The 27,971-nt window shown below is 46.5% G+C and overlaps 1 long non-coding RNA gene across 1 annotated transcript in view; it reads left to right on the top strand.

Moving 5' to 3' along the window:
* Nucleotides 1-445: 445 nt before the first annotated feature.
* The window catches only part of LOC123594091, a 47,453-nt gene continuing 19,927 nt past the window's right edge, over nt 446-27,971 (top strand). The window contains exons 1-3 of the long non-coding RNA XR_006710667.1: nt 446-655; nt 1,400-1,498; nt 2,746-2,854. This is a non-coding gene — a long non-coding RNA (uncharacterized LOC123594091). The remainder of the gene's footprint in view (nt 656-1,399; nt 1,499-2,745; nt 2,855-27,971) is intronic.

Below are 27,971 nucleotides of genomic sequence, written 5' to 3'. Positions count from 1 at the left end.
TACATCCAGGTATTTAACGTAACAGAAACAAGGCACAGGCAGCAACTTGTATCCTCTGGCAGTTGACATGCTAATTTCTTTGCCTCTTCTCTCTCGCTCACTCTACCCCGCTTCATCAACCCCCTTCCCCCCAAGAAACGAGGCACCCTTTGGGCCTCGGAAGGTGCCCGGCGGGGAGTGGAGCCGCCGGAAGAGCGAGGGCAGAGCGCGCGGTGCCCACACCCTTGACCGCGGGGTGAGCGCGGGTGGCCGCCGTTGGCGCGGGAGAGGGGCGCGGGGTAGGAGTGCGGGGTCTAGGCGGAGCCCCCCCTCACCCCCCTCCGCCCGGGTCTGGGCATCTGCGACACGAGGCTCGGGGCCCGCAGCCCCCGGCTGGGCCCGGGCGGGGATGGGCGGGCGGGGGGCGGAGCGCGGCGCTGCGCGGCGGGAAAGGGGCGGGGAGGACAGCTCGGGCTCTGGCGGGCAGAGAGGGACGGTGGCAGAACCTGCGGGCTAGGTGGGAGGCTCACCCTCTGGGAGGAAAGGAAGCGAGGATCGCGCGGCCGGAGAGCGAGGAGACGCTTGGAGTCCAGGGTTCGGGCCGCCCACACCTCCTCCTGCGGCGGACACGGCACAGCGGGCGGCGCACCGGCCGCATCCGCGACCCTGAGCGCAGGTGGGCACCCCCGAGCGCGGCGCTCTGCCTCCTCCAGGGCCGCCGCGGGCCGGATGCCCTGGCTTCCAGGCCAGCGAGCTCGCGGCCGAGGGCCGGGCAGGTCCGGGGGCAGCGGGAAGGTGCCCGGCCCCTTGGTGTGCACGCTTGTGTGCGCGCGCTGGGCGAGGTAGGGAAGAGGTGCGGCGCGGCTGCCTCCCTCGGGATTCTCCCCCTCGGGTCTCACAGTCCCCACCCCCACCCCCTTCTCACGAGCTGAGTCCCCGAGCGGCTTTGGAAGACTGCGCCCCCCCCCCCATCTCCGTGGTGCGTGCAGGTCGCCCCTCTCTTCGCACTCTACACCCGGCAACCATCCGGAGGCCCCCTGCCCTGGGCCCGCGGGACTGTAGAAACCCGGGGAAAGCAGAGAGTGGTGGCAGGACCAGCCGGGGCGTGTGCGGGGAAGGCTGGAGTTGTTCGAGTATTGTCTGCCCGACCGGTGCCTGAGCCCGCGCGCTCGCTCGCGCCCCAGGGCCGGAGTGGGGTTGGGGCGGGGGGACGGGTGGGATGGGGTTTGCCGAACTTCCTTCTGAAGGTTGACGGTGCACATGCACTTGGCGCCCCGTGCACGTTTGGACGAGGGTTTAATGGAGGCACGTGGGAGCAGGATTGGTCGCTGGCGGGCCCCCAGAGAGCCTCTCCGGATGGCCCAGCGCGTGTTCGGGGTGGGGAAGGGAGTGTTGAGTGTGTGTGAAATGTCCGTCCTAGGGAGCAGGAGGAGAGTGGCTCAAGGAGACTTGATTTTCTTGGGTTTGCTGCAATTCCTTAAACCGAACCAGGCTTTCGGGGCGTTAAAGGAAATTACTGGTAAGTGGGGACGGATCTCTGGTGGGGCTAAAAAAAAAAAAAAAAAAAAAAAAGGCTCGCGGGGTTGCGGGCTCGGCGGGCACGCTGGCTGGGTGGCTTGTGGCGCTATCTCGCCCGGCGGGTGGGGGTGGGGCCGGGGGTGAGGGTGGGGGTGGGGGTGGGGGTGGTGCTTGTGTCTTTGGCTTAAGGTGCCGGAGCTGGGATACTTGTTCTCGGTGGACTGTGGGACTCGCAGGAGGTAAAAAGCTGTGCGGCGCGGTGTGTTATTCGCAGTTAACTCTAGAATCTGTGTCTCCGTCTCTGTTCGCTCTCTCTCACACGCGCGCACACACACGCGCACACACACACCCTGGTTCCGTCTGTTATTCTCAGTCAACTCTAGAATCTTTGTCTCTCTGCTCTCTCACTCACACAGAACACACTCTGGTTTGATCTCTGATTCTCGGTTAACTCTAGAATCTGAATCTGTGTCTCTATCTCTGACTCTTCGCGAGCGCGCGCGCGCGCGCACACACACACACACACACACACACACACATCCCTCTCATGTCATGGCCGCATTGACTCATTGATAGTTGCTCGTGGATTTTTATTAATTGCTTGTTGTGCTCCTGGATTTTGATTCGTCTTTTTATCCCCCCCCCCCAAGGGGGGAAAAAAAAACCCCTACCTGTATTAAAATCTGTGGGGTTTCAGCGTTGTTCGTTCACCTTCAAGATGGGAATAGGGCAGTATGATGAAAATAACCCGATCTAGCTGCTGTTTAGATTGGATAAAGCACTAGTTCATTTTAGACTTGATATTATTATTTGAAATGTACGTTTTACAACCCCGTGGAGAAAGTATCCTTTGCCTGGGTCTCTCCCTCTTTTTTTTTTTTTTCTTCCTTTGTGGTAATTGACAGAATTCTTAATTACCCAGTTAACAAAGTGGTTGAGTTGTCTTCTGATTTTAAATGGCAGATCTTGAAATGGTTGTAGGTTGGCGTGTGGATGACTCCATGTCTTTCTTTAATGAACTGATCAGAATGGTGTTCGTCTGAGACTTAGTGAGTGTATGGTTCGATTCCTAAGTAATTTCTCAAACCATCCGGGGAGAGGGACTCCTCAGAAATTCTCCACACAGAGGAGAAAGAACACTTTTACCTCTTGGAGCAAATATTTGGGCCACTTTTCCCCCAGTTGTCCCTGTTAGTTGCCTGGAAAAGATGCGTGGTTGATGAGTACATGGCTTATTTCTCTTTTAAGTCTACAGGTGGCAGTGTGGAAGCCAAAACGGGAGCTTCCAGAAGTGGTTTCTGAAAAATAAGAGTGAATATGCACGAGGGAGCTCGGACAGGAATCACAAAAACCGCAGGTATGTGGAACAATTAATATACCTAGCCAGCTTTGTAATTATTGCATTCCAATATCTTGACATTTACATAGACTTTCATGAAGTGAAACATACTTTGAGGTATTCTCGGAGGAGAAAACAAAGCTCATTTTATTTTAGACGATGGATTTAAATAAAATGCTGCAGGTCGGTCTGCTGCGTTACTTTTTAACTGTTCTAAAAGAAGCGTTGCTTTTCTGTTGTGGCCATGTGGCGTTTGCCTTTAACCAGTTGTTGCTTGACGCTTGCTGTTAAAAACACTTCCTGAACAAATCACCCTGTTGAGCCTACGTAACAGCTCTGCTTTTCACAAAAACTACGTCTCACTGTTAACTTGGCATACGCTTATCAGAATACCAGTGCGTTTTAAACCAGCGCCAACCCCCTTTTTAACCATCTCGTCCTTTTTTTTTCTCCTGCCAAATCTAACACATACGAGGTACCTTCATAATTCACCGCTTCGCTGAATGAATGGCAGGTTTAATATGGGATCAACGACCACCAAGTTCAGCAAGTTTTTCATTGTGATGCATTTTCAGAGGATTTGCCTTGATGATCCTTCAAATAGAAAGTTTTGCATATTTTTTTAAAGTTTATTTATTTGGAGGAAGAGAGAGAGAGTGACCATGAACGTGGTGGGGGGGGGCGCATAGAGCGAGGGAGGGAGAAACCCAAGCGGGCTCTGCGTTGCCAGCCCAGAGCCCGAGGAGGGGCTCGAACCCTTGAACCGTGAGACCATGACCCGAGCCGAAATCAAGAGTGGGATGCTTAACCGACTGAGGCAACCTCTGTAAAGTTTTGCGTATTAAGGCCCCTTTTCAGCAACTGGGTAGCACAGTATTACGAATGATAGAAGAAGTCGGCGGGGGGGGGGGGGGTGGTCATCCTTGTGGATTTTTATCTTTCCTCACAATGTTGGGCCGTAGTTAATGCTCTTACAAGGAAACGAAAGTCATCACCATATTGGCTGTACGAGGGACAGGCATCAAAATGGCTGTTAGAATGAAGCTTTCTCGTTCCACGGGGTGTATGCATTCATCACAATGCCGGCATGTGGTGATGTCGTGTGATTTTTGACGTTCTGCCTTTACAGCTGAAGAGGGATTGAATTAGCCCCTGCCAGTTGAGGGTGTAAAACAAAGTCAGATGCTGTTCTCGAAGCTTAAAAAGATCAAATTGGACACTTACCAGTAGAAAGCAAATCGGGAGCTCTGACTCAGAAAGCATAGGCTAAGCTAGGGACCTAGAGGTTCCTACTGTAGAGGCCCCACGGACATATGGAGTGGCTTCAGGAAACCCCGTCGTGACATTTAGGAGCACGTAAGTTTGCACTGCGTGGGACTTTGATTCGTGATAGGACTCCGGCGCGGGGAGGTAACCAGTCATCCCCAAGGCATCTGGCACGAATAGGGTCTAATCTTCTAAGTCAGAAGGGAAAAGAGCAAACAGTTGAGATTTTATGCCTCTTTTGAATCGTACTGTTCTCATGGTAGAGACATTAGGTGCTTCAGAGATCTATCATTTTTGTGGTGCAACATGCCCACAACAAATTGTAAAATGCCTTATGCTAAAGTGTACTGCTTCGTGAATTTTGACGTGTGTGCACACCCATCCATGGGAGCACCACCCAGGTCGAGATCTAGAACACTTCTAGGCACCCCCCCCCCCCCCCAGTTTTTATCCTCTTTCCCCTTCTGGACAGTTTTGATCCCATTTCCCACCTGAAGGTAACCACATTCTGGTTTTTCTTTCACATCGTGATTTGTCAAAACCGGGGGCACCTGGGTGGCTGGGTTAAGCGTCCGACTTCGGCTCAGGTCATGATCTCACGGTTTGTGGGTTCGAGCCCCACATCGGGCTGTGTGCGGAAGCCCAGAGCCTGGAGCCTGCTTCGGATTCTGTGGCTCCCTCTCTCTCTGCCTCTCCCCCTCTCATGCTCTGTCTCTCTCTCTCTCTCTCTCAAAAATAAACATTAAAAAAAAAAATAAATTCTACCAGTAGTGTAAGGAGCTCTGTGTTTTTGCTAACACTTGGTTTTGTGGGGCCTTTTAACTTCATCTATTTTCTAAATTATTTATTTTTGAGAGAGAGAGAGAGAGTGAGCACATGTGCGAGCAAGTGGAAGAGAGGTGGAGAGAGAGAGGGACACAGGATCTGAAGCAGGCTCCACATTGACAGCAGAGAACCCGATGCAGGGCTCGAACCCATGGACCCTGAGATCATGAACTGAGCCGAAGTCGAACGCTTACCTGACGAATCCACCCAGGGCGCCCCTAACTTCAGCTGTTTTTGGCGGGGGCATTCTGGTATCTCCCTGTGGGTTTTAAAATTAAAAAAAAAAAAAAAAAGAACTGTGGTAAAAACACACATAACACTATCATCCGTCTCCAGAACTCTTTTCATCTTGCAGAACTGAAACTGTGCCTGTGAAACAATAAATCCGTACCCCCCCCCCCCCCAGCCCAAATCCCAGGTCTCTCTTCCCCCAGCCCCTGACAACCACCGTTGTGTTTTCCGTCTCTATGAACCGGACTACTTTAAAGGACCTCAGATGAGTAGAATCATAGAATATTTGTTCTTTTTTAACCGGCTTCTTTTACGTAGCATAATGCCCTTAGGATTCGTTCACGTTGGGGCGCCTGGGTGGCTCAGCTGGTAAAGCATCCGACTCTCTTGATTTCGACTCAGGTCATGATCTCACGGTTTGGGAGATCGAGCCCCGCCTCTGGTTCTGTGCCCACCGCGCAGAGCCTGCTTGGAAGGTTCTCTCTCCTCTCCCTCTGCCCCTTCCCCCACTTGTGCTCTCTTTCTCTCTCAAATAAATAAACTTAAAAAAAAGAGTCATGTTGGAGTATGTGTTAGAATTTTTTTTAAGGCTGAATAATATTCTGTACATCTATACCCCATTTTGTTTAGCCACTTGTCTGTCGGTGGACACTTGTTTGCTGCCCCCTTTTGGCCACTGTGAATAGTGCTGCTCTGAACATGGGTGTCGAAATATTTTGAGACCCTGCTTTCCATTTTCTGGAACTGTGTGTAGGGGGTTCTGGTTTCTCCTCATCCTTGCCAACTTCTCTTCTCTTCTCCTGTCTTCTCTTCTCTCCTCTTCTCTCCTCTCCTCTCCTCTCCTCTCTCCTCTTCTCTCCTCCCCTCCCCTCCCCTCCCTTCTTTTCTCTTCTTCCTTTCCTTTCCTTCTTTTTTTCTTCTTTTCTCTTTTCCCTTTTCTTCTCTCTTCTCTCCTTTTTTTCTTTTTCACTTCTCCCTTCTGTCTTTTTTCTTTTTTTCTTTCCTTTCCTTTTCTCTTTTTCCTTTCCTTCTCTCTTCTCTCCTTTTTTTCTTCCTTTTCTTTTTCACTTTTCTTCTCCCTTCTGTCTTTTCTTTTTTTTTCTTTCTTTTCCTTTCCTTTTCTCTTTTCCCTTTTCTTTTCTCTCCTTTTATTTCTTCCTTCTTTTCTTTTTCCCTTCTCCCTTTTCTTCTCTTTCTTTTCCTTTTGTTTCGTTTCCTTTTTTCTTTTTTTTCTTTTCCCTTTTCTTATCTCTTCTCTCTTTATTTTCTTCCTTTTCTTTTCTCCTTTTTCATTTTTTTCTCTTTCTTTCCTTTCCTTCTTTTTTCTTTTCCCTTTTCTTCTCTCTTCTCTCCTTTTTTTCTTTTTTCCTTTTATTTTCTTTTTTCCCTTCTCTTCTCCCTTCTGTCTCTTTTTTCTTTTCTTTTGTTTCCTTTCCTTTTTTTTCTTTTCTTTTTCCCTTTTCTTCTCCCTTTTCTTTTTTTTTCTTTCTTTTCCTTTCCTTTCCTTTTCTTTTTTTCTTTTCTCTTTTCCCTTTTCTTATCTCTTCTCTCCTGTTCTTCCTTTTCTTTTCTCTTTTTCCCTTTTCTTCTCCCTTTTCTTCTCTCCTTTCCTTCTCTTCTCTTGTCTTCTCTTGTTTATCTTTTCTTCCTGATAGTAGTCCTCCTAATGGGTGTGAGTTGGTCCTTATTTATGGTTTTAATTTATGTTTCCTGGTAAGTAATTTTAAGTGCCATTTCATATACTTGCTGGCATTGCAATATCTTTGTGGGAAATTTCTATTAAGATGTTTTGGCCGATTTTGATTTTGGTTTTGATTTCTTTGTTTGAGTCCTTTCATATTCTGCATAGGAGTCTTTCGTCAGGTATACATATCACAGATATTTCCTCCCAGTCTGTGGCTTGCCTTGTCACTCACTGTCTTCGTGCTATCTTTGGATGGTTTTTAATGAAGCCCAGTGATGGTTTTTTTTTTTTTTTCTTTTATGTCTGTTGCTTTTTGTGTTCTGTTTATAAAATCTTTGCCTGCTTTGGGGTTATTTTTTAAAGCCTCTCTTTTAGTTATTGAAAATACATGAAGGCAATCTGTTTGGAAAATGCAGTATATTACTTATAAGCTTATTTCAAATAAGTGCCCTAAGAATGAAAGTTGGTAATGGTCTTTGCTGCAGCAGGTGCCAGAGAAGGGGTTTGAAAAGGTGTGTTTTTGAATAAGATACGTGGACACAGATGCTGTTACTCAAGTGGCCCCTGCTCCGGTCTCCCCGTGACACTGATTATGTCCTCAGGACCCCTCTGGAGTAGGAAGTACCCTAGGGAAGAGCCTGGTGATGACTTAGCTAGAGGAAAGAATGTGGCAAAATGGATGACGATCCATTTTTCCTTAATTCGTAATCCATACTGGCTGAATGATCCTTCCCCTCTCCTTTCCTTTCCTTCCCTTCTTCCCTCCGCAAGGAGGGTTGCTCTGTTTGATCTCCCTCCTTTCCTTTGCCCCTGAAATAGGAATGGCCCTCAGGATTCTGCCATTCGTTAGCTTTTTCTCTTCTCCACCTGTATCTTGTTGCCTCAGAGCCCTGTGTTCACGTTCACTCTCAGGCCTTGAGTTGCCCTTCTCCCTCTGCCCCTCTGCCCTCTGTTCTAAAGACTCCCCAGGTCTTGGGGCGCCTGGGTGGCTCAGTCTGTTAAGCGACCGACTCTTGATCTCAGCTCAGGTCATGATCTCCCGGTTCGTGAGTTCGAGCCCCACATCGGACTCTGTGCTGACAGCACGGAGCCTGTGTGGCATTCTGTCTCCCCCCCCCCCCCCATCCCGCCCACCTCTCAAAATAAATAAACCTAAGAAAAAGCAGACTCAGGTCTTTATCTCCCACTCCCACCTCCTGGCCTTCCACAGAAGGTCTGGATCTATATCCTTATCTGCCTCCTGGACGGCTCCCACGGGATATCTTACAGGTGCCTTTGTAAAGCACACGTGTTGTTTTTCTTCAGTCTGCTCTTCCTGCTTTCCTGCCTTAATGAATGTATTTACCATCAATCCAGGATCCCAAAGTAGAAATCCCGGCCCTGTCTCCAGCCTCCCGTGCAACTCCTATCCCTCTTACAGCCTATATTTAGTTTGGTTCAGGTCCCCTTTGGGATCGCAGTCATAGCCTTCCGACTGATCTCTCTGATTCTTCCCCTTGCCTCTAACCCCCCACCTGTCATCAGCTTTCCTTTCCCCAAACGCAGGTTTAATCGTGTCCTTTCCTACTTAAGAATGATTTGTAGCTCTCTACGGCCTACAAGGGGCATTCACATTCCTTCGCCTTCAACCTTCTTTTCCTGTTCCATCGTCTGCCGTTTCCTCCCCGCACTCCATCTGTCCTAAACTATTTTCCATTCCTAGAACATTCCTTGAGTTCTTTCCTGCACGTGCCGTTTCTCTTCTACTTCTGACGCCCGTTCCTATCTGCTGGTGACTTCCCATTTTTTGCTTTAAAGTGTCGTGTTAGAGAGCGTGAGCAGGGGAGCGGCCGAGAGAGAGAGAGAGAGAGGGAGGGGGAGGGAGAGAATGCCAAGCAGGCTCCACCTTGGTAGCCGCGCTAGATCCCGGGAACCATGAGGCCACGGCGTGAGCCGAGATGAAGAGTTGGACGCTTGACCGACTGAGCCACCCAGGCGCCTCTACTTTTTCTTGAAAAACTGGCTCCCGTGTGACCTTTTCTGTGAGGGAGCCCTCCTGTCCTCTAAGTAGATCGTGTTATTCACACTTCTTTTAGGGTTGTTAGAGGGGATGCCAAACTTTGGCATTTGTTAATCTTGGTGGTGCCCTCCGTGATTACCAAGAGTAGTACTTCCAATGTGAAGGCATTTAACACTTGGTCACTGAATGAATCCTTTCTTTACTATAGCAGTTAGCTTTTGCTGCTTAACAGAACACCACAATATGGGTTGAGTCAGTGGTTTCAAGCCACCCGCATTGTCATTAGTTAGCTCTTAGGTCAGTTGGCTATTTGGACGGGACTCCGCTAGGCAGTTCTTTGGATCTGGGCAGGTTTTCTGCCGGGTGGGTTGGGGGCTGGCTCTTCTAGGATAGCCTCAGCTCCAGCCCCATGTTTTTGTGGTTTTTTTCCTTTTAATTTTCTTTCTTTCTTTCTTTTTCTTTCTTTCTTTCTTTCTTTCTTTCTTTCTTTCTCTTTCTTTCTTTCGTTAATCTCTATGCCCATTGTGGGGCTCGAACTCATGACCCCGAGATCCAAGAGTCCAGGAGTCACATGCTCTTCCGACTGAGCCAGCCAGGTGACCCCCCTGTGCTTTTTTTAAAAATATCTTTTAACCAGGCTAGCTCGGGCTCGTTCGCACTGGGGGTGTTAGGGTTCTAAGAGGGCCCAGGTATGCAAGGTCTCTTGAGGCCTAGGCTTGTAACTGCCTCCAGGTTGCTTCCTCTGAATTCTGTTAGCCAAAACGAGTCCCAGAGCCAGGGAGGTGGCAAAATAGCTTCTGTCTCTTGAAGGCAGGAGCTCCGTCATGCTGTAAAGAGCACGGATAGAGGAGAAATATTGCAGCCCTTTTTGCGAGTAACATACTGCATTTGCCTAGAAGCAGGAATATGAGATACGACCAGGTGTGGTCCAGGGGGTGGGAGGGAGGATGGTTTTAGCCCCAAGTGCATCCAATCGCATCTAAGAGGAGCCCAACTAAGATGGCCCCGTGTTTCCTAGCGTGCTCTTGATTCTCCCCTCAAGTCCTCTGTTCTCATCCTTTCATCCAAAGCATGTTTGAGACAGCCCCAGTTTCTTTTTGGCCTTGATGAGGTACCTTTGATGCTGTAGGGTGGGCAGATCGCTCTCGGTGCGGGAGAACGGACAAGCATCTCTCTGTTTCCTCTGTATTCTGGAAGCCGCTGTAGATACCCGTGGGCATTGGGGACCTTCCTGTTACGACGCGTCCTTTAGTGTTTGCCATCGATTTGTCTCTCACATCCCATTTATTTATTTATTTATTTTAGATTGTTCAGTTTCTTTTTATTTTTTTTTTTTAATTTTTTTCAATATATGAAGTTTATTGTCAAATTGGTTTCCATTCAACACCCAGTGCTCATCCCAACAGGTGCCCTCCTCAATACCCATCACCCACCCTCCCCTCCCTCCCACCCCCCGTCAACCCTCAGTTTGTTCTCAGTTTTTAACAGTCTCTTATGCTTTGGCTCTCTCCCACTCTAACCTCTTTTTTTTCGTTTTTCCTCCCCCTCCCCCATGGGTTCCTGTTACGTTTCTCAGGATCCACATAAGAGTGAAACCATATGGTATCTGTCTTTCTCTGTATGGCTTATTTCACTTAGCATCACACTCTCCAGTTCCATCCACGTTGCTACAAAGGGCCAGATTTCATTCTTTCTCATTGCCACGTAGTACTCCATTGTGTATATAAACCACCATTTCTTTATCCATTCGTCAGTTGATGGACATTTAGGCTCTTTCCATAATTTGGCTATTGTTGAGAGTGCTGCTATAAACACTGGGGTACAAGTGCCCCTATGCATCAGCACTCCTGTGTCCCTTGGGTAAATTCCTAGCAGTGCTACTGCTGGGTCATAAGGTAGATCTATTTTTAATTTTTTGAGGAACCTCCACACTGTTTTCCAGAGTGGCTGCACCAGTTTGCATTCCCACCAACAGTGCAAGAGGGTTCCCGTGTCTCCACATCCTCTCCAGCATCTATAGTCTCCTGATTTGTTCATTTTGGCCACTCTGACTGGCGTGAGGTGATATCTGAGTGTGGTTTTGATTTGTATTTCCCTGATAAGGAGCGACGTTGAGCATCTTGTCATGTGCCTGTTGGCCATCCGGATGTCTTCTTTAGAGAAGTGTCTATTTATGTTTTCTGCCCATTTCTTCACTGGGTTATTTGTTTTTCGGGTGTGGAGTTTGGTGAGCTCTTTATAGATTTTGGATACCAACCCTTTGTCCAATATGTCATTTGCAAATATCTTTTCCCATTCCGTTGGTTGCCTTTTAGTTTTGTTGGTTGTTTCCTTTGCTGTCTCACATCCCATTTAAAAGGCATTTTGGGGGGAAGAGAACGTCAGGAAATGAAAAGAGGTCTGACTGATGGTGGCCGTTCACGTGTGAAAATTGAAGATCTTATACAGAGAAATGGTCGTAGTTTACCTGGTCATAACGTGTGTGTGCTTTTCCAGCTGCTATGAACGGAATATTCAGAGTGGAAACATGAGTTTAAAGGTTTCTGGTTTGCTACCTGTTAAAGGATTCTTTTTAAGGACTCTCATACATTATAAGAAAGTGTAGTTACAATATATGGGCAGGAGCTTAGTTGAAATCTACATGAAATGCTTATTAGTAAATACTCTGAGAGAAACATATATGAAGTGACCCTGACTTTCCAGAAGTAGTAGAGTCACCTTGGGTCAGTTTTGAGTTTTTCCAGAACTTTGTTATAGTACAAATCGGTATGTTTCAGTAGAGCCGGTGGAAGGAAAGGAAACGGATCTAAATTTTTCCTCATTCAAGCCCATCTCTGCTGATCCCGGAAGTACAGATGGACTGGGGAGTGACCAAAATGCGTAAAATAAGGGACACTTGAAGGGCCTCAAGACCCCCTTTGGACCTCTTTCTGACCTTTTACAGGTGTTTTGCCTGCCTATGCCACTCCAGATCGGCTACTGACACAGTTAGAGGTATGAAACATCCACAACACGAGTAATCCTCTGTCAGAATGACAGATGTGTTACTATTTATGGGGAAAATAGAACTTTCACTTATGTTAAACAAAATCTTCTTAAAATTTTTTCTCAGGGCATGCTTCTCCTTTTATTTTGTAGAGAACAAAAGACACCGCTCACTATATTCTGTTTATAAGTCAGTTTCTTCCTGGATCTCTGTATCGCATTCGCTGTTTATTTAAAATAATGTAAATTCGAGGGGCTGTAGTTCCATTATTTTTAGAAGACCGTGACTAGTTTGAGTTAGAAAATCGTTATTTTTCACTGGTAACAATTGAGAGAGGGAAGGAGTTTTAACAGATTGAAATAGGATCCTCATTGAGATAGCATTCGCAGGTGTTTGTTTTTTGTTTTCTTTTTGAAACAAGTAACTAATTTTTATAGTGTAGTTTTTATTAAAATTTTTAATGTTCACTCATTTTAGAGAGAGAGAGAGAGAAACAGAGAAACAGAGCGGGAGCAGAGAAGGGGCAGGGAGAGAGGGAGGCACAGAATCCGAAGCAGGCTCCAGGCTCTGAGCTGTCAGCACAGAGCCTGACACGGGGCTTGAACCCACAAGCCGTGAGATCGTGACCTGAGCCGAAGTTGGACGCTTAACTCACTGAGCCGACCAAGCGCCCCTATACTGTAGTTTTAATTTTTTAAAAATGTTTTTATTTATTTTTGAAGGACAGAGAGACAGAGCATGAGCGGGGGAGGAGCAGAGAGAGAGAGGGAGACACAGAATTTGAAGCAGGCTCCAGGCTCCAAGCTGTCAGCCCAGAGCCCGATGCGGGGCTCGAACTCACAAACCGTGAGATCATGACCTGAGCCGAAGTTGGACCCTTAACCGACTGAGCCACCCAGGCCCACTTCTATTCTGTAGTTTTAATTTTTTTTTTCAACGTTTTTATTATTTATTTTTGGGACAGAGAGAGACAGAGCATGAACGGGGGAGGGGCAGAGAGAGAGGGAGACACAGAATCGGAAACAGGCTCCAGGCTCTGAGCCATCAGCCCAGAGCCCGACGCGGGGCTCGAACTCCCGGACCGCGAGATCGTGACCTGGCTGAAGTCGGACGCTTAGCCGACTGCGCCACCCAGGCGCCCCTATTCTGTAGTTTTAAAGAAATGTTTATTTATGAGAGAGATAGAGAACAAGTGGTGGTGGAGGGATCAGGGAGAGACGAGGACAGAGGATCCAAAGCGGGCTTTGTGCTGACAGCTTAGACCCTGACATGGGGCTTGAACTCATGAACCGTGAGATCATGACCTGAGCCAAAGTCGGATGCGTAACTGACTGAGCCACCCAGGCGTCCCTCATGTTTTGTTTTTCTAAGAGCTAGTTGGATAATCTAGACAATAGTGTAAAATATTTTATACACTATATTCCTGACATGTTGCGTAATGTGAATTCTCCTTCATATTATGTTTACTGATGTATAGATACATCAGTATAGTCTATATATGCTATACTGTGCGTGTGTGGGGGGGGAGAGACAGGCAGAGAGGGGGGTGGAGAGAGAGGGAGACAGAGAACACACATCCTCCTGCATAAGGTTAAAACAAAAGCTGTATAAAAATCATGAGTAAGCATAGAGCTGATTTATTCAAACAGCCACATAGAACAGTGACTTGAGCTTTATCACGGATTGTTAATATTTACATTGGAGAAGGTTATGATAGGGTAATGACTAAGGAATTCAAGGTGATAGTTTTAGGAGGAGCCTCAGACGCCACACTGAATGGTGTTACGGAGCACACTGTTGGCTTTTCAGTGGGGATTTAAAAACATACACATTTAATATGAACTAGATGGTTGGGACGCCTGGGTGGCTCAGTGGGTTAAGCGACCAGCTCTTGATTTTGGCTTAGGTCATGATCTCACGGTTCGTGAGGTCGAGCCCCGGGTTCTGTGCTGATAGTACGAAGCCTGCTTGGGATTCTCTCTCCCCCTCTCTCTGCCCCTCTGCTTGTGCTCTGTCTCTGTCTCAAAATAAATTAAAAAAAAAAAAAAAAGATAAACTAGATGGTTAATCAGTCATCCTCCTGTCCTTTGAATACTAATCCCCGCGTTGGAAAATATTTAAAATGACCTCCCTGTTTTGTAAAAACCATGTTTTTGTTCCTGATTAACGATAGCAAAATTTTCTTCTTGTTATGCCAGCTGTCGGTATTTGGAGCACAGAGGTTGGGATCTCGGGCCCAGCGGTGGGTGAGGGAGGGTGTTGGACTGTGTTTTGACAAATGAACACAAACGAAAACGTGGCGTGTATTTGATCAGGAAAAGGTAACGGAGGAAAACGCAGTAGGGTCTTCGTCAATATCCTAAAGAGGAAGAGGTACGGCTGCTTTAGCCAATCACAGCGCCTCAGATTTAACGGATGCGAAGTAAAAAGCCATGTGTGCCGAGGCGACATTTTGTGCTCTGGTGGTAAGGAACCCATGCAGAGGGTCGGCTGTTGTCTTTTCTTTACCTCCCGGGACGGCAGTGTGGGACATCTTCCCTCATTCACCGTCATGCATGGGAACCTGACTGCCGGGGTTTAAGTGATTGTCCCTGGCCGCACCTCTCTCGGTCTCTTTGACACGTTTTTCTGCTCTATCTGTGAGCATCAGGTTCAGAGTGTGACCTGTCAGTGTGCGTGTGTGTGTATGTGTGTGTGTAGGAGCTCTTCCCAGTGATAATGCTGGGTCTCCATATCTCCACGGTCCGTGAATGAACACCTAGGGTCTTGTATTTTGCGTCACCAGCAGTGACTTTCCATCACTGTTCGTGAAACTGTATATTCGTTAAAATCCGTGCATTGCAGCAAGGGTTTTCACCTTGGATTCGATTTGACCTCAGACTGGCCTGGTGCTAGAATCAGAAGTCAGGAGGCTGCCGTTCAGGTTTCCGGTCAGCTTCTAAAGAGCTGTGGGGGTTGGGTACATCATTCTTACTGCTCTGGGCTTTGGTTTTGTCAGTTTTTAACATGAGGGTTGGGCTGCTTGTCTCTAGAGTCCCGTTTTCCTCTGCTACTCCATCAGCCTTCATGCCATGGTTGTGGTTTTGTTTTTTTTTTTTTTTCCTGATGTCCTTAAACTTTACCATGAGACTATCACTGGGATTAAAACATGTTGATCGCCTGAAATGAGGAGTTCCGTTACGATACGGTTAATGAACTGAGATCAGTGGCCAGGTAGAGACCAAGAGGCAACCATCCATCGTAGTAAGTTCGAATTTATGTCACGGCGGAGTTTTCCTGTACTTGGTCAAGAGCAGAGTGATTACCACCCTATTAAAGAATGTCAACTTTATTGTTGAGTTAGGGTACCCCTCGCACTGCCCTCTTTATTATAACCTCTCCAACAAGAAGAAGGTTACGTTTTAGTGGACTGCATGTGGGGGTTGCTACATGATTTTCCGTAGTGCTTGCCATGTTTTTGTACGAAGCATTTGACCTTCCCAAGTCCACGTGTGGTTTTTTTCCCTTATGTTTAACCTGGCTTTGGTTTGTGGAGTTTCCGGAACTTGAAGGTTGAGGTCTTTCATCAGTATTGCAAAGTTCGCAGCCATTTTCTCTTCAAATGCTCCTTCTGCCCTGTTCTGTCTCTTACTCTCTTCTGTCTCTCCAATTACGTGGTCAGGAGAGCTTCTCGTGTTCCTTATGATCTGTTTAGTTTTTCCTTTCCCCTTTTCTACTTTAAAAAAAATTTTAATTTCTTTTTTAAGTGATCTCTACACCCACCGTGGGGCTTGAACTCACAGCCCCGATATCAAGAGTCCCACACCACCAACTGAGCCAGCCAGGCGCCCCCCCCCCCCCGACCTTTTCTGTTTGGGTTTTAATAGGGTTGCCTTCCATTAACTTTTATTTATTATTTACTTATTTTTTTTATTTATTTTTATTAAAAATTGTTTAATGTTTATTTTTAAATTTTATTTATTTTGATTTATTAAATTTTTTTTTAATGTTTATTATTGAGAGAGACAGAGTGTGAACAGGGGAGTGGCGGAGAGAAAGAGAGACACACACAGAATCCGAAGCAGGCTCCGGTCTCTGAACTGTCAGCACAGAGCCCAATGCGAGTCTTGAACCCACAAACGGCGAGATCATGACGTGAACTGAAGTCAGACGCTTCGGGGATTGAGCCACCCAGGCGCCCCAATGTTTGTTTTACTTTTTTTTTTTTTTTAATTTTTTTTTCAACGTTTATTTATTTTTGGGACAGAGAGAGACAGAGCATGAATGGGGGAGGGGCAGAGAGAGAGGGAGACACAGAATCGGAAACAGGCTCCAGGCTCTGAGCCATCAGCCCAGAGCCCGACGCGGGGCTCGAACTCCCGGACCGCGAGATCGTGACCTGGCTGAAGTCGGACGCTTAACCGACTGCGCCACCCAGGCGCCCCTGTTTGTTTTACTTTTGAAGAAGAGAGAGACAGAGTGTAAGCAGGGGAGGGCAGAGAGAGAGAGAGATGGTATTAGAGTGTGAGCAGGGGAGGGGCAGAGAGAGAGAGAGAGAGAGACAGAGAGACAGAATCTGAAGCAGGCTCCAGGCTCTGAGCTGTCAGCACAGAGCCCAATTCAAGGCTCAAACCCACGAGCCATGAGATCATGACCTGAGCTGACGTCAGATGCTTAACCAACTGAGTCACCCAGGTGCCCCTCCATTAACTTTTATATTCCAAGTTGGCTACATCTTGTCTGCTATTAAACCCAACCCTGCTGATCAACCCATCTGAGTTTTTTCAGATATTATATTTTTCTTAATTTCAGGTATTTTATTTTTCTAGGATGTCCATTGGATTTTTTTTTTAATTTTTTTTAACCTTTATTTATTTTTGAGAGAGAGCGAGACAGACCATGCATGGGGGAGGTTCAGAGAGAGAGGGAGACACAGAATCTGAAGCAGGCTCCAGGCTCTGAGCTGTCAGCACAGAGCCCGACGCGGGGCTCGAACTCAGGGACCGCGAGATCATGACCTGAGCCAAAGTCGGACCTTACCGACTGAGCCACCCAGGCGCCCCTAGATTATTTTTTTTTACATAGATTCTATGTAAAATTCTAGATTCTATGTAAAATTCTAAGATTCTAGTTCTTTTTTGAAATTCTCCATTTTTTTGATCCATTTTTTTTTCTCATTTTCTTTGACCAATTAATCCATTACTTTAAAGATTTTGTCTGCTGAATCCCATAATCTGGATCATCTTCGAGTCTGCATCTCTTGCCTTTGTTTTCTCTTGAACGTTGGTTACGTTTTCTTGCAATTTTTCTCCTGTCTGCTTCTTCTTTTTCTACCAGACCTGGTTCTTCCGGGCTTTTAATTGAAACCCTAGAAGATCTTTTGTCTTCTTGGCCCTGACAAACTGTGGGAGATTAAACTTTGCCCTTTGGGGGTCTTGTGCTTAGCTCCCTGTCCCCTTGACTTTTAGTCTCTCTCTTTTTTTTTTATTTTGGGGAAGAGAGCACGCACGTGTGTGCATGCGTGTGCGGGGCAGGGAAGGGCCAGAGAGAGAGGGAGAGGGAATCTGAGGTCATGACCGGACCTGAACTCAAGACTCGGACACTCAACCGACAGAGCCACCCAGGCGCCTCCTGTCCCCTTGGTTTTAAAGTCTTGCCACTGTTTTGAGGAGACACCTGGTGATGTACTCGAGGGAGCCCTCTTCCCTCAGTAAAAATGTCGTCTCTGAAACACTGAAACTGGAGACTTCACTCTCCCTTTGAATGGCCTTTGGCCTCCCATCTCTGCGTCCCTCTTAGAGCTGCGGAACTCACAAACGTGGGTATTTCCCATTTGTCCCAGGAGCCTACATTAGCGTGTTCGCCAAAAAGCTTTGCTGGTTTCTTTGGCTCCCTAGAAATCTTCTCTCTAGGCAAATCTCCTCAGCTCCCAGGGGCCCCGAGGGAGGGAAATCCTCAGAAGGAAGGGCTCCCTTCCTTTGACATTCTTGACCTTGAATCCTTTAGTGGCTCGCGGAAGCCTCCTACTGTTTTTTTCTACCTAAAACCTATAAGGTGGGAGGGGCAGTTTCATACTCTCCATCATCTTCATGTCCTCTGTTCTCCTCGTGGAGTCCTCAGTTTACGCTTTCAACATTTTTCAGCTTCATGATAAAAGTAATGTTGCCCCTGAAGCACCTGCTAACTCATTGCCATATTTCCAAAGGAGGAAAATGGCACCCCTGAGACAATACGGTCTTCTTCAAAATATTTTCATTTCACTTCCTTAGGTTCCCAAGTTTCATTTATCCAGAAAACACTTTTCCGTTGATTTAACGTCCTCTCAGACGGGTTCCTTATCGGACACATTTACTTCTCTTTTGTCCTAAAACGAGGCATGACTCATTACAAAGCCTGCCACTTGTGGGGGAGAATTTGTTCCAGAGAATTCGAGGACCATTAACAGGCAGCATCCATATGGTTTGCACATGTAGAAAGGAGAGAACGGAGCCCCTCAAATTATTTAAATTGGAACCATTTCAGTGTTAAGGAGGAGTTTCTGTTGTTAACTTTTCTTAGAAGCTGGGTAAGACCTGGCCAGCGCCGAGAGCCCCCAGGCCTGGCAGGAGCCCGGAGTTCTAGTACTGGCTTTGCCTGCCACAGGCCACTTGTCCCAGGGGGAGGCCTCTGTTTTCACCTCCTGAGAATGTTAGGACATTGGAACAGTTGAACCCCAGTCCTTTCCATCTCTGCCCTTTGGATTCCAGTCATCCATCGCTTGGAAATTAAGGTCGTCCTTGAATTTCAATCGATTGAAAGGATCAAACTCTGCAAATTTCTTTTGACTCACACATTTTCTGTGTTTGTGACACCAAGTGGGAAATCCCAGATGCTGTGTGTCAGGGTCAAGAAACTATTTTTTTTTTAAGTTTTATTGATTTATTTTCGAGACAGAGAGCAAGAGAGAGCTCACGCGCGTGCGTGCACGAGTGGGGGAAGGGGAGAGAGAGAGAGAGGGAGAGAATTCCAAGTGGGCTCTGCACTGACCCAGCGCAGAGCCTGATGCGGGGCTCGAACTCACAAACTTTGAGATCACGACTTGAGCTGAAATGGAGAGTTGGATGCTTAACCAACTGAGCCACCCAGGCACCCCAAAACTATATATTTAAAAATTTTTTAGTGTTTATTTAGTTTTGAGAGAGAGAGAGAGAGAGAGAGAGAGCATGCGGGGGAGGGGCAGAAAGAGAGAAGGAGACACAGAATCCGAAGCAGGCTTCAGGCTCTGAGCTCCGAGCTGTCAGCACAGGGCCCGACCTGGGGCTCGAACTCATGAACCTCGAGATCATGCCCTGAGCCGAAGTCAGACCCTTAACTGGCTGAGCCACCCAGGAGCCCCAGGATTTTCTATTTACATAATCGTGTCACCTGCAAAGAGATAGTTTCCTATGTGAAGGTGCTTTATAAACAGTAAAGAGCTGTAAAAACATCAATTATCATTAGGGCTGTAATGACACATCCCGTGTCGGCAGTAACCATCTGTTTGTTGTGGCTGTCACTATTAAAAGCGAGATGTGAAATCAGCCCAAGGGTATTTAAATTATAGGCACCTTGACTTTTGTTCCCACTTCAGTTTTTTTTCGGGGGGGGGGCGCCAGGGAGCGAGGAGGGGGTGGTAGGTGAACCACGAGCAAAAGCATAAGCTCTCTGCTTGAAACCATTGAAATGTAGAGCTTGGAGGGGACAGTGGGATGATTTTAGCAAGTCCCCCTCTTTGAAAGATGCCCTTGGAGAAGTGTAACTGACTTACCGAGGGTGACTGAGCCGCTTCAAGGTAAAACCACAACTGAGACTGACTGTTACCTGTTTAAACCCAGATCTGTGCCGTGACTTCGGCACTTTTGGCCAAGGACCCCAAGAGGTTTCTCTTGGCTTTCAAACCTTGAGATTCTGCTTTCTTGTCTTCCCCCTAACTTGCATTTATTTATGTTTTTTTTTTAATTTTTTTTTAACGTTTATTTATTTTTGAGACAGACAGAGCATGAATGGGGGAGGGTCAGAGAGAGGGAGACACGGAATCTGAAACAGGCTCCAGGCTCTGAGCTGTCAGCACAGAGCCTGACGTGGGGCTCGAACTCACGGCCCGCGAGATCATGACCTGAGCCGAAGTTCGGCCGCTCAGCCGACTGAGCCACCCAGGCGCCCCTTATTTATGTATTTAAAAATGCTTTTTCTTTCTTTTTGTGAGAGAGAGCATGAGAGGGGGAGGGGGAGAGAGAGAGCGGGACAGAGGACCCGAAGCGGGCTCTGCGTTGACAGCAGTGAGCCCGGTGTGGGGCTCGAACTCACGCAATGTGGGATCACGACCTGACCTGAAGTCGGACGCTCAACTGACCGAGCTGCCCAGGCTGCCAGTAGAGTTTATTTTTGAGAGAGAGAGAGGGAGAAGAGAGTTCGCAAGCGAGTGGGGGAGGGGAAGAGAGAGAGAGAGAAAGAGAATCCCAAGCAGGCCCCGTGCCGTCAGAGCTGAGCCCGACTCGGGGCTCCGTCTCATGAAACGATCATGAGATGTGACCTGAGCTGAAAGCAGGAGTCAGAGGCTTAACCAAGTGAACCCCATTAAAAATGAAGTCTCGCCTTGAAATGTGAAAGTTGGAGATTTCATTGGCAGTTTATTGAAGCCGTCTGACACGGGAACAGACCTGTGGAAAACAGAGGACAGACCGTTAACCGGAAGTCGAACAAAATCTTGATTATATTTTGGTCAGTTTCCTTTCTGTCTTTCTTCCCCCTGTGCGTGTGTCTGTTGCGGTCGACCCACAGCCGCAGGCGTGGTTTTGTGGGTTTTGTTTTGTTTTGTTTTGTTTTGTTTCGTTTTACATCATGCATCCTTCCATATCGTGCGTCTCTGATAATGATTATGTTTAATAGACCGTAGGTCGTTTCCAATTTTTTTTTTTTTTTTTGTATTCTTACAAATAATGCTGAAAGAACAGCTTCTGCCAGGAGCACAACCCAAAAGCACGATGCCGTGTCTGCTCGCATTAGTCAACGTGTGTCATAGGGCCGAACCCAAAGTCAAGTTAAGTGGGGACTTGTACTTTTCCCCCACGACAATTGAAAGGGTGACTAATGCTGTGATACAGAGGGAAAAACCGTTGGGAGTAACGAGCCCCTCGACCTCCTGGAAGGGAATGCGATGGATTTCAAATTCAGGTTCTGACCTTGAGCAGAGGCCGTGTCTTCAGATGTCTCCCGTGAAATGGAATAATTAAGAGAAATGAGGTATTCAAAGCATGTTGCGCCTGCCTGACATGTAAAAAGGCTGCCAGCAAATGTTCCCTTTGACGAAATTTTGCCATGGTACCGAATGTGCTGTTTGGATGGAACTTGACTTTCCTGGGTTTTGACTGGTTTTGACTCAAACGCACACAGTGCAGAGGATTTTGTAGGCATAAAAGAAAAGATGGGCATAATTTCTGGATTATTCTCCGTAAGTCCCTTTACAAAGTGCATCATCCCCGGGGAGCTAATTTCAAATTCCTGCCTCCGTTCCATTTCCAAGGTGATTATGTGTTCTTTGTTACTTAAAGGGTGGTCCAAGGGCCAGCGACATCCCTCACCTGAGATTCGTTATGTACATTAAAACGTGAACAACACTGATACGGATTGTCCTTAGAAACACGGTGTCAGGGGCGCTTGGGTGGCTCAGTCGGTTAAGCATCCGACTTCGGCTCAGATCGTGATCTCAGGCTCGTGGGTTTGAGCCCCACGTTGGGCTCTGTGCTGACAGCTTGGAGCCTGGAACCTGCTTCAGATTCTGTGTCTCCCTCTCTCTCTGCCCCTGCCCTGCTCATGCTCTCTCTCTCTCTCTCTCTCTCTCAAAAGTAAATAAACATTAAAAAAAAAATGAACAGGGGCGCCTGGGTGGCGCAGTCGGTTAAGCGTCTGACTTCAGCCAGGTCACGATCTCGCGGTCCGTGAGTTCGAGCCCCGCGTCAGGCTCTGGGCTGATGGCTCAGAGCCTGGAGCCTGTTTCCAATTCTGTGTCTCCCTCTCTCTCTGCCCCTCCCCCGTTCATGCTCTGTCTCTCTCTGTCCCAAAAAATAAATAAATAAAAACGTTGGAAAAAAAATGAACAGAAACACAGTTGCAAAAGTTTTCTTTGCGAATTATGATTTGCCTTTCAATTGGACTATAATGAAAAGCGATCAACAATATTTAGGTAAAATTTTTTAAAAACCTATTTTAGGGTATATAACTTAAAATGGGCATAGTTAGAACAGTAATCATTTTGGATTGTTTTTCTCTTTTCCAGCTTCTAGGAAAAACAGTTATTTTACCTAGATGGTTTAATTTCGATGATGACCTTTTGGCCCATGACCTTTGGTTTGGCTTATTTGAATTTTAGAAATCTTACTTAGATTTTATAGGATTGAACTTGAACAGTATTAGAAGTAATCTAACGTGTAATGTTCGGAATCTTTGGAACAAAATGATAATTCTTGAACTAAGGAATCTGTTGTTATCTGACCCTGCTATATGATAGTAATCTTGTTTTTGAGTTTTTTAATGTGTAGATTGTATGTCAAGAGAACCTGATTCACTGCAGGGAGGGTGTGGACACTGAATGAAGTGGGGTTTGTTTAAAACTCCTTTACACACTTGGGGTCCCTGGGCGGCTCAGTCGGTTGAGCATCCGACTTCAGCTTGGGTCATGATCTCACAGTCCGTGAGTTCGAGCCCTGCGTCGGGCTCTGTGCTGATGGCTCAGAGCCGGGAGTCTGCTTCGAATTCTGGGTCTCCCTCTCTCTCTGCCCCTCCCTTGCTCTCTCTCTCTCTCTCAAAAATAAATAAACTTAAAAAAATTTATGAAAAATCCTTGACACTCTCAGATGCCGCACCAGTGTAAGGTTTTTGCCTGGTTTTACGGCAAACGACAGCCCGTGGGCCATATCTGTACCTGTGGTTTAAGTAAAGTTTTATTGGAACACAGTCCTACCCATTAAGTTACTCAATCGCCTATGGCTGATTTCATAGTACAGTGACAGAGTAACAGAGACCATGTATGGCCTGCAAAGCTTATAAGCTATTTATTCTCTGGCCCTTTACAGAAAGTTTGTATCAACTAATGAAGGGTAACTTTTTGTATGTGTGTGAAATTCTTGTGTCTGAAGAATATTGTTTTTTTTTAAGTAAGTCTCTTTTCTTTAAATGTTTATTTATTGAAGGGGGAGGGGCAGAGAGAGAGAGGGAGGGGGAGAGAGAGGATCCCAAGCTGTCTCCGTGCTGTCAGTGTGGAGCCCAACTCGGGATTCGTGCTCACGAACCGTGAGATCATGACCTGAGCCGAAATCAAGAGTCAGGCGCTCAACCGACTGAGCCACCCAGCTGCCCCGTTTTTCTTTTTTCCTTTTCTTAATTTTTTTTTTTAATTTATTTTTGAGACAGAGACAGAGCATGAGCAGGGAAGGGGCAGAGAGAGAGGGAGACACAGAATCGGAAGCAGGCTCCAGGCTCTGAGCCGTCAGCCCAGAGCCCGAGGCGGGGCTCGAACTCACGGACCGTGAGATCATGACCCGAGCGGAAGTCGGACGCTCCACCGACGGAGCCACCCAGGCGCCCCTCTTTTTTCCTTTTAAATAGAACCGAGGAGTCAGGCTAACGTTGAATAGGTTTTTAGTTTTCTTCTTCCAAATTATATGTTCGTGTTTGGGCCCTGACCACGGGTGAAATTAACCTCGCCACTTTTTGGACCTGTTTCCTTTTAAGTCTCTCAACCAGTCCTTTTCAAAGAATTGAAGATAATGCTGTCCTCAGATGCTGACTTCATTACACAAATGCAAGAATTCATCAGCGAGCTGTGTATTCTGTATTTCCCCGCTGCCTGCTACTTGCTTCTTGCAACCCAAAGGCTGTTTTTCTCTTGGAACCCAGAAACCTTAGGCTCTTCCTTCCCTAGGGTGCCGCCTTGTGGTGGGCTGTGGGTCCTTCACCGACAAACTCCCGCACAGGTTAGTCATGGAGGAAAGTGAGTCAGCCCCGGTGTGACTCATCCCAAACCCATCATACACCTAAGAGATCGTGAGTCACTAGACAGAGACAGCCTGCTGGTGGATCCGATTTGGAAAAACTCCCCTATTGTGATTTTCAACCCTTTTCCTCCTACTTCTAAATGGGCTTAGAGTAAACATTAGGAAAAAGAATAAAGACCTGACTCATGGGGGATGTTTTGGGGATTCAGTCTTGATTTTAGCTAATTCAGTATTATTCACGCTTTGTTTTGTATGGTTGTGGGTATATATTTTAAAATGATGTATATAAATAATTATAGTATTATGTATATGAATAATTATACATAAATTATATATAAATTATTTATTTTTTAGTGTTTATTTTTGAGGCAGAGAGAGACAGAGCATGAACGGGGGAGGGGCAGAGACAGAGGGAGACAGAGAATCTGAAGCAAGCTCCAGGCTCTGACTTATCAGCACAGAGCCCGACATGGGGCTCGAACTCACAGGCTGTGAGATCATGACATGAGCTGAAGTCGGACGCTTAACCGACTAAGCCACCCAGGCGCCCCTATTTTTATTTTTTTTTAAGTAGGTTCCATTCCCAACGTGGGGCTTGAACACATGACCCTGGGATCAAGAGTTGGATGCTTTACCAACTGAGCTAACCAGGAGCCCCTAGATATATGTAATATATGTATAATTATATAAATTATATTAAAAGTAATATATTAATGTATTAGAATTATATATATATACACATGTACACATACTTGTATGCATATCCACGTATTATGAGTGTGTGCACATGTATTGTGTAACTAATTCGCATTTCTGGTGAGCCTTGTTACCAAAAGTTTCAGAGAAGAGGCTGTGATTCTTCCCTATACAGGCCCTTTCTGTGTCTGGACCCCATCCCAACTGTGATGAATTTTCCTCAGGGAGGTGTTAATCTACCACTCACTTTTGAGTCCGCACACCAGAGGACCTTTATGCGAAGAATCCCATCCCTTGTCTTACCTTCCACTGAAGTTACTTCTAGGGAAAACATGTTGGCAGAGAATAGCGGTCCACTGATAACTCCACTGATTCAAATAGCTACCACGGTAACTGCTCCGTTCTTACCTAAAGACTAGGACCCTTCTCAAAATCTGCATAAAGATACCATTTATTTGCAACTATTGTCAGGGGGGAGAAATACATGTGTACTAAATAATTGATTGTTTAGCTATATATACATGTATATATATGCATATATGTGTATGTGCACATACATATGTATACATATATGCATATATGTATGCTTATGATATATGTATATATGTGTATATATGCATATGCATATATGCACACATATACACACACATATGTATACATACACGTATATATATACACACGCATATATATATATACATATATACATATACATGCTGGGAATTAATGTCTTTAACTGCAAAATACAGTAGTAACGAGTAAACTTAGGAGCCGGCTTATCCTGCTCTAGCTTTCCCCTCGTCCACCTGCATGAAGATAGAGATGTGCCAACTTACAAGAATTGACAGATCTGGGATGGATTCAGCACAAACAGCCCTTTCGAGACAGTTCAAACTATGGTGTTCAGCTAAATGTTCCCCTAGTTTAAAGATCTGTTCATTTCTGAATGTTGCCAGGGATCTGAGTTCTGTGAGCAACCTGCAGCAAGGGTTTGGGTGGTTGCTATGTGCAAAAGCCCTAGAGTAAGCAAGCGGGAAATGATACCAGGGTGGGTAAATATTACTACAGTAACGCCTGATTTCTATAGGAGAAATTTGGAAAATAAACCCGGAATCCCTGGAACATGGGTGGAAATACACGTTGCCCCAAAAGGACAGTCCGGAAAAACCAAAGGCACGCTTCTGCCCCGCCCCCTCCCCCCCCCCCCACTTTAGTAAGGATGCTTTTCTTTTTGGTACGGACTAATTGAAAGCGTTACATGGTGAGCGACTTTCTAATGCACTACTTAGCATGGATAAAACCACAAGAGAGAGCACAAAGCCCCGAGAGAAAGCAGTGGCGTTCCTTTTTTCTGTTCTTAGCATGCCATTGGCAAAATCTGCTCCTCATACGAAATGCAGGGTTCTGGAGAAGCTACGTGTGTGTCTCCTTTAATTCCGTTGTATCAAATACCTCTTGATCATGAAATTCTTTACATACAGCCTGGATCTCTTATAGCCATTGTTTTGACTGTGAAGGACTGACAATTATGTTTCTTTGCTGGCATTTCTTTTACCGTGGTGGTCTCCACCCTCGCGGCTCGTTAGAATCGCCAGGAGAAGGTTTTACAAACTATAGATACCTGTGTCATACCTCACAGTTCTGATTCACTTCTTTTTTAAAATGTTTATTTAATTTATTTTTGAAAGAGAGAGAGTGAGTGTGTGGGTGTGAACAAGTGGGGAGGGACAGACAGAGAGAGAGAGAGATAGGGAGACAGAGAATCCAAAGCAAGGTCTAGGCTCTGAGCTGTCAGCACACAGCCCGACGCGGGGCTCAAACCCACAAACCGTGAGATGGTGACCTGAGCCGAAGTTGGACGCTTAACCCACGGAGCCACCCAGGCGCCCCCGAGTTCATCACAGTGTTTCCTCACAGGGTGAGTGGATCTCCCGTGGCCTTGCTCAAGCAAGCGCGTAGGAATAAGGTGGAACGAGGGGAGGAGAGCGCGCATGGGCCACTCGGGCTCCCATGGCAAATACTTGTGTACTTGAACACGTTTGGGCTAATGCGAATAAAGGCTCATTGTCGATGGAGGGCCATGTATGTCCTTCATGCTTTCAGGTTATACTGTGGCCATCTAAGTATATGTCAGAGGGGTTCTTAGAACTCTTTTCAGAAAAAGAACGGTTGTCGATTTCAAGTGAGGTACCTCCTGATGATCGAGTTTTATTAACTGAAGGGCTGGTAAGCCCTTTGCTCGGAACTGTGTGTCAGTTCAAGACCGTACGCTTGTTAAGAATAGTGGGGTCGCGGGGCGCCTGGGTGGCTCAGTCGGTTAAGCGGCCGACTTCTGCTCAGGTCGTGATCTCGCGGTCCGTGAGTTTGAGCCCCGCGTCGGGCTCTCTGCTGACACCTCAGAGCCTGGAGCCTGTTTCGGATTCTGTGTCTCCCTCTCTCTCTGACCCTCCCCCTGTTCATGCTCTGTCTCTCTCTGTCTCAAAAATAAATAAACGTTAAAAACAAATTAAAAAAAAAATAATAGTGGGGACGCAGCTGAGATAATTACAAAAGCAATTTTCATTTCCTGACCTTCTATTACGTGACAAGACCCTGCAGATATTTTCTCTCTAATCCTCATGAGGTAAGTGGAATTCTTATTTTGCAGGACAGGAAACTAGACTTCGCTAAAAAAAAAAAAAAAAAAAGCAAAAGACAAACAAACAAACAAAAACCCCCCAACTTTCAAGAATGCCGTGCCACTATGTGGTAAAAGTAAGATTGAAACTTAAGGTTTTTGGACTCTAAAACCTGTGCTTTTACCTGTCCTGGTAAGGAGACTGTCTTTCTTCCTGTTAGTCCTCTTTTTTTTCTTTTTAATGTTTATTTAATTTATTTTGAGCGCTTGCGAGACAGGGGAGTGGGGAGAGGGACAGAGAGAGTCTGGAGCAGGCTCTGCTCTGACAATGCAGAGCCCGGCTCGGGGCTCAAACTCATGAACCGTGAGCTCATGACCTGAGCCGAAACCAAGAGTTGGATGCTCAACCGACTGAGCCACCTAGGCGCCCGTCCCCCCCCCTCCCCCGTCATCTGTTTTTTAAAAATTAACGACGTTCCACTCAATGTGTTTCTTCAACGTTCCAAATTAGTTCAGAGTTCCAAATTAGTTTATCCTTATGTCTCAAAGAGCTGTTTGCCATACGGATCTGCCCTTTCCCCCTGTTTTGTAGCTGGTTCTTTGGGGATTTATCAAAGCCTCTTAAGTACGCGTGCATGTGTGTGAAACACAATATAACATGCAGGAGTGCAGTGGAAACAGTGTGCCGCTGAAAGAGGCTGTAAACAAACCCCCATCTAACCACCACCAAGGCCAAGAAATGGAACCTGGAAACCCTTTTCCACCTCCACTCATTATGCCTTTCTTCCGGAGAGATCCCGACTTTATTCAAATCCCTGCCTTGTTTTGCGTTTTAATTTTACCA

Source organism: Leopardus geoffroyi, chromosome X (assembly GCF_018350155.1).
Source record: "Leopardus geoffroyi isolate Oge1 chromosome X, O.geoffroyi_Oge1_pat1.0, whole genome shotgun sequence".
NCBI lineage: Eukaryota > Metazoa > Chordata > Mammalia > Carnivora > Felidae > Leopardus > Leopardus geoffroyi.
The sequence above is the reverse complement of the archived record's forward strand: the minus strand, read 5'-3'. Positions and strand labels throughout refer to the sequence as shown.